At 45.7% G+C, this 6,218-nt stretch overlaps 1 non-coding gene across 1 annotated transcript; it reads left to right on the top strand.

Annotated features, from left to right (window-relative positions):
• Nucleotides 1-5,225: 5,225 nt before the first annotated feature.
• LOC114812371 lies at nucleotides 5,226-5,363 on the top strand. Its single transcript, XR_003760026.1, has one exon. It is a non-coding gene; the product is annotated as a small nucleolar RNA SNORA7 (small nucleolar RNA).
• The last annotated feature ends 855 nt before the right edge of the window (nucleotides 5,364-6,218 follow it).

Here is a 6,218-nt window from a genome sequence, read left to right as displayed (position 1 = left end):
AAGGAATTTCCCTTTGATGGGGAGTTGGGTGGGCTCCCTTTGGAGGTTCTTGTGGAGTGGAGAGAAATGGACTGAACTTTTTTGTGGATAAATGATCCATGCAGCAGAGTGAAGTATGGACTGGAGTGGGGAGAGACAGGAGGCAGGGAGGTCAGGGAGGAGGCAGATGCGGTAGTCAAGATAGGATAGGCTAAGTGCTTGAATCAGCCTTGTAACAGTTTGGATGGAGAGGAAAGGGTGGATTTTAACCATGTTGTGGATAGAACCAGATTGAATGTGTGGGTGAAATGAGAGAGATGAGTTGAAGATAACGCCAAAGTTATCTTAGACTTTAGAGATAGGGAGGATAGTGGTGTTGTCCACAGTGATGGGAAAGACACTGGGAGGACAGGATTTAGGAGGGAAGATAAGGAGTTTAGTTTTGGACATGTTTAATTTGAGGTGTTGGCACAATTTCCCAGTAAATATGTCTTGAAGGCAGCAGGAAATGCGAGATTCCATAAGCATTTCAAAGACCCACTGAAGCAAAACTTCAAACAATTAGGAATAGCAGTGTAGTACTGAAGTAAGTTACAAAAGACAGATCATTCATTCATTCAATAGTATTTATTGAGCGCTTACTATGTGCAGAGCACTGTACTAAGCGCTCGGGATGAACAAGTCGGCAACAGATAGAGACAGTCCCTGCCGTTTGACGGGCTTACAGTCTAATCGGGAGAGACGGACAGACAAGAACAATGGCAATAAATAGAGTCAAGGGGAAGAACATCTCGTAAAAACAGTGGCAACTAAATAGAATCAAGGCGATGTACAATTCATTAACAAAATAAATAGGGTAACGAAAATATATACAGTTGAGCGGACGAGTGCGGTGCTGTGGGGATGGGAAGGGAGAGGTGGAGGAGCAGAGGGAAAAGGGGAAAAAGAGGGTTAAACTGCGGAGCGGTAAAGGGGGGATGGCAGAGGGAGTAGAGGGAGAAGAGGAGCTCAGTCTGGGAACGCCTCTTGGAGGAGGTGAGTTTTAGGTAGGGTTTTGAAGAGGGAAAGAGAATCAGTTTGGCGGAGGTGAGGAGGGAGGGCGTTCCGGGACCGCGGGAGGACGTGACCCAGGGGTCGACGGCAGGATAGGCGAGACCGAGGGACGGTGAGGAGGTGGGCGGCAGAGGAGCGGAACATGCGGGGTGGGTGTTAGAAAGAGAGAAGGGCGGAGAGGTAGGAAGGGGCAAGGTGATGGAGAGCCTTGAAGCCTAGAGTGAGGAGTTTTTGTTTGGAGCGGAGGTTGATAGGCAACCACTGGAGTTGTTTAAGAAGGGGAGTGACATGCCCAGATCGTTTCTGCGGGAAGATGAGCCGGGCAGCAGAGTGAAGAATAGACTGGAGCGGGGCGAGAGAGGAGGAAGGGAGGTCAGAGAGAAGGCTGACACAGTAGTCTAGCCGGGATATAACGAGAGCCCGTAACGGTAAGGTAGCCGTTTGGGTGGAGAGGAAAGGGCGGATCTTGGCGATATTGTAGAGGTGAAACCGGCAGGTCTTGGTAACGGATAGGATGTGTGGGGTGAACGAGAGAGACGAGTCAAGGATGACACCGAGATTGCGGGCCTGAGAGACGGGAAGGATGGTCGTGCCATCCACGGTGATAGAGATCACCCTGGTGATAGAGATCAGCCTGGCCTACAGCAGTCAGAAAGGATGTGAGCCCTGCAACAAATCCCTGCAGTGTTTTATCCTTGCTTTCTTCAGGTTTGGACTCTGTGGAAGAGAGGTGAACTCCAGGCTGCTTCCAAGGTAGAGCCAACTCTGATGCCAACCCCCCACCTCCTACTCACTGAAGCAGCATGGTTTAGCGGAAAGAGCACAGATTTGGGAGTCAGAGGGTGTGGGTTCTAATACAGGCTCTGCCCCTTGTCAGCTGTGTGACTTCTGGCAAGCCACTTCTCTTCTCTGTGCCTCAGTTACCTCATCTGTAAAATGGGGATTAGGACTGTGAGCCCTACATGGGACAACCTGATTACCTTGCATCCACCCCATCACTTAGAACTGTGCTAGGCACATAGTAAGCACTTAACAAATACCATAATTATTAATATTATTATTGTTGCCTCCCCAACCCCAATGTCAAAGAGCTCCATGCAAAGACCCTCTATTGCTTCAGGGTGTTTCTGGGCTGCCACAGTAGTTCTTTTCCTGCTCCAATTCACAGTCTGAGATGAGCTCCACAGTGAGGAGAGGGAGATTCAAGTCAAGTTGTCAACCTTGCAGCCTGGGGTGAGCCCCAAAGACCAGAGAAGGGCCTCCAAGCTACCTCTGCTGTCCCTCCACTGTCCTCTCTCAACTGCAGGACTCCCCAAGGGGCCTAAACCACCACCACTATGAACCACCTCCGTAGTGTGTGAGCCCATTGTTGGGTAGGGGGTGTCTCTATCTGTTGCCGAATTGTACTTTCCAATTGCTTAGTACTGTGCTCTGCACACAGTAAGCACTCAATAAATACGATTGAATGAATAGTGTGCTGGTTCCTCGGTGACCACCTACCAGTCCCGGGGCCCATCTTTATTGTCGGACTGACTCCAAGCTGGAGTAAGCTATTCTCTCTGTGTTCTCTGGGCACTATACCTCTCTGGGCATGGTAGCACTGGGCATTGTGGATTCACAGATGCAACAGTATTTTTTAATAGTAAGTATTTGTTAAGCCCTTAGTAAGCCCTTAACAAATACCATCATCATCATCATCATCATCAAGACTACAGCAAGAGGCAATCTTTACCCGCAGATAAAGTGGAAGGGATTGCTAGTCACTCACTGAGCTCATCAGCTACACCCATACATATCAATATGTCCTTGACACATAGTAAGCGCTTAACAAATACTATAAAAAAATTTATCTTCCAACCTGAAGGATATCTCCCTCTCTCAATACACATGTTCATGGATTTCTTAAATCCCTATATCAATCCTGTACATGTACAGTATATTTATGGATTTATGCCAAGTCCTCTCTGGTGCAAGAAAGAATTTGACTCACCTCTCCAGTGGGTTTAATACTTCTTTTTTCCCAAGGCACTAGCTTATTTATTTGTCATCACAGACTTGTGAGTAGGGAGAGACAGGTGTTTTTACTCCATTCAAAGAAAACGAGCTAGAGAGATATTAAGCTTGGTTATCCAAGGTCTAATGGCGAGGCCTGAACAGATCCAGGATGAAAATTCAAAGTTTCTGACTCCAAACCCAAGATGCATTCTAGTAGGCCAACTCCTAAGGTGGTAAGGTCAGCAGGGTCTTTTCTGTGGCTTTTACAGAGTTTCCTCCTCTTTGCAGTTCACTCATCACTAATTTTTTCTACCCGAGACTTTCCCTGGTGCAGAATTTGAAAAGGCTGGATTAAAGGCAGGGACATGGAATGACAATTAGTATAACCCTGAGCTTTCATTTACTCATCTTCAGAAATCTCCCCACACACTGTCTTGGGGCTGAGGCTTTCATGTTTTCCACATAAGGATTCTAAAAATCAAGTGAAGAAAGTGAGTGCAGCCTTAACAGGGAACTTAACCTGAGACATTTTACAGACTGAATCAAACCGTTTTATGTGCACTTGTTAAATATTTGAATAGAATGTTTCATTCTTCCCAAGCCAGACTCTGGGGATTTGTTTGGTCCCTAAGCAATGTGCATCTAAGCAGTGCAAACTTCTTTTAGATGGTTCCATGAAAGGTTTGCAACACTTAGAACTCCAACCCATTTATCAGGTAAAGTCCTTCATGATGACTTGATAAGTAATTGAATTATCTCAGCATCTCATCCATTGTTGGTTGTAATAATAATTATGTTACTTGTTAAGTGGTTACTGTTTACCAAGCACTGTTGTAAGAGTAGATAAAAGTTAATCAGGTTGGACACAGCCCCTGTCCCACATGGGCTCACAAAGCAGCGTGGCTTAGTGCAAAGAGCATGGGCTTGGGAGTCTGAGGTCTTGGGTTATAATCCCAGCTCTTCCACTTATTAGCTGTGTGACTTTGGACAAGTCATTTAACTTCTCTGTGCCTCAGTTACCTCATCTGTAAAATTAGGATTAAGATTGTGAGCTCCACGTGGTACAACCTGATAACCTTGCATCTATCCCAGGGCTTAGAATAGTGCTTTGCACATAGTAGGTACTTCACAAATAGAATAGTTATTATTATTATTATTATTAATCCCCATTTTTCAGAAGAGGTAACTGAGGCCCAAAGAAGTGAGTGACTTGCCCAAGATCACACAGCAGACATATGGCAGAGCCAGGATTAGAACCCAGGTTCTTATGACTCCTAGACCTGTGCTCTATTCATTCATTCATTCAGTAGTATTTATGGAGCACTTACTATGTGCAGAGCACTGTACTAAGCGCTTGGAAGGTACAAATCAGATTAAGCCACACTGCTTCTCCAGGTGATTGAAGATACATAGTTCCTGGTCTAATGTAAAAGGGTGGTGCAAGGGTGGGACATTCCATGAGCCCCACGCCTGCCCCTCCTGCACTTTTTCAGTTTCCCCACACCCATCTAATAATAATAATGTTGGGTTTTGTTAAGCGCTTACTATGTGCAGAGCACTGTTCTAAGCGCTGGGGTAGACACAGGGGAATCAGGTTGTCCCACATGGGGCTCACAGTCTGAATCCCCATTTTACAGATGAGGTAACTGAGGCACAGAGAAGTTAAGTGACTTGCCCACAGTCATACAACTGACAAGTGGCAGAGCTGGGATTCAAACTCATGACCTCTGACTCCAAAGCCCATGTTCTTTCCTCTGAGCCACGCTGCTTCTCTATCTCTATCTCCATCTCTCCATCCTTCAGAGGAGGGGCAAGCTAGCTGCCTACCCCCCTCTCCACCCCGAGAGGTCTACTGTATCTCTTCTTTTTCCTCCAGAGAGACAGGTGTCAGGGATTATAGTAGCAAGAACAACAGGCCCTAAAGGAGCCAGGATGCACTACTGTGAGGCTTGCTATGAGAACCCCTGCTCTGTTCTAATAGCCAGTATGCAACATTGTGGAGCTTGTGGGTGTGTGTGAGGATCCCAGGGAAATTTCCTTGATTTTCCCCCAACCCTGCCAACTGCCTCAGAATGTGTCATATGACTGGTGACTGTTCCACATCAGAAGAATCAAATCCCTTCTTCAGGAATCAATCAGAGGCTGTGGCTCATTAGCAGGTCATAACTCAGTCCCTTTTAAATGAAGAGAGGACAGTTCCCCTCTTGGGGTAGCACCTGGAGAGTTTCCAGTATTCTACCAGTCTCAACTAAGGGAGGGAAAGTCAAGCAGAGGCCTACCCATTCCATTCCTAGTTTGGACAGTGGTTAGAAAGTGGAAGGCAATCTGCTACAAGTCAAAACTCACCTGTGTGGGCAGCATTGGCGTGGGAGAGAGTCAAGGGCAGAAACTCAAGTTTACTGCACAGAAAGAGGCAGTGGTAAACCACTTCTGTATTTTTAGTGAGAAAATTCTATGGATATACTACTAGAACGATTGCAGATGGAGGTGGGGAGTTTTGGGAGAGATGTGTCGTCGCTATGGGTCGGAGATAACCTGCCAGCATAAGTCAGGAAAAGGACAGTTAGATAGGGGTCCCTAAACATACTCACAATCCAACCAGATGCAGTTTTTGTAATGTGCATGCCTCTTGAATATCTTTTCGGGTGACTGCCCAATAATTTGAAGTATTTATTCCAGTGGACTAGGTTTCCATGGACATATTAAGCCATCTACCTCAGCCATTTGCTATGTGACCGTGGTCAAGTCATTTAACTTCTCTGTGCCTCATTTTCCTCCTTTCTAAAATGGGGATTAAATATTTGTAAGCACTTAGTTACCACAGTTATTTTTATTATTCATTTCTATTGCTACCCTATACACACACAAATCCGATACACACATAAACATAAACACACACACACACACTATAATTCTTGGATAAGGGCAGCATGGGAGTGGTGATACGGTTTGCCAACTGCAGAATAATTGCAGCAAGATAACCACATTGGGCCTGTATCCATCCAGGGTGGACAATCTAGTCATCCCTGGAGCTGCTCAAGAAGAAGATTCATACATACTAGCATCAAAACAAAGATCTCTTAAGGAAAGCAATAAAAGGGGAGGAATCAGTACTGTTTGCATCATCAAGACAGGAATTTCCTTTGAGAAGAGATTACCGGAAGAGACTTTACCTCATGTTCCCACATACT

Source organism: Ornithorhynchus anatinus, chromosome 5, assembly GCF_004115215.2.
Source record: "Ornithorhynchus anatinus isolate Pmale09 chromosome 5, mOrnAna1.pri.v4, whole genome shotgun sequence".
Classification (NCBI taxonomy): Eukaryota; Metazoa; Chordata; class Mammalia; order Monotremata; family Ornithorhynchidae; genus Ornithorhynchus; species Ornithorhynchus anatinus.
Note: the sequence above shows the minus strand (reverse complement) of the source record. Positions and strands in the feature narration are given on the sequence as shown.